Raw genomic sequence first — 709 nt, forward strand, 5'->3', positions numbered from 1 at the left:
CGTGCTCAGCAGCGCACACGTGTGCTCAGCGTGCACGCACATGCCTGGCACTGCACACATGTGCCGAGCGTGCGCACACGCGCCGAGCGTGCATGCGCATCCTTGGCAGCGCGCACGCACGCACACGCGTGCGCAGCCTCAGTGCGCACACGTGTGCTCGGAGACGCACGCACATGCTTAACGGTGCGCACACATCCTCAGCAGCGTGCCTGGCGGCATGCGTGTCTGCATGTGTGTGCTCATGTGCGTGCTTGCGCGCATGCGTTTTTGTGCATGTGTACGTACATGCGTGCACGTGTGTATGCATGGAGGTGTGCACACATGCAGGTGCGCGTATCCGTGTGCATGTCTTCCTGCACGTATGCAGGCACGTGCGTGTGCATCTGTGTGCACGTGAACGTGCCTGCACGCCTGCGTGCAGCTGTGTGCACACGCGTGTGCACGCCTGCAGCACGTGGCCAGTCCTGCCTGTGCGCCCCTGCCCGTTCCCACTTCCAGCCCCGTTAGGCCCCTCGGAGCTGGGTGCAGGCAGGATGGGTCAGCGGGTGCTGCTGCACCTTGGGGCGCTGCGGGAGCTGAGGGGGGTCCCGGGCTCCCCGTTAGTGGGAGAAAACGCGATTATGGGCAAAACCCCAGTGGGTGGAAAGGCGGGCACCCGTGGGCACCCACAGCAGCGGGGGACCGGTGGGCTGCCACCCACAGAGGTGAG

This window comes from Aptenodytes forsteri, unplaced genomic scaffold (genome assembly GCF_000699145.1).
Source record: "Aptenodytes forsteri isolate BGI_AS27 unplaced genomic scaffold, ASM69914v1 Scaffold192, whole genome shotgun sequence".
NCBI classification, from domain to species: domain Eukaryota; kingdom Metazoa; phylum Chordata; class Aves; order Sphenisciformes; family Spheniscidae; genus Aptenodytes; species Aptenodytes forsteri.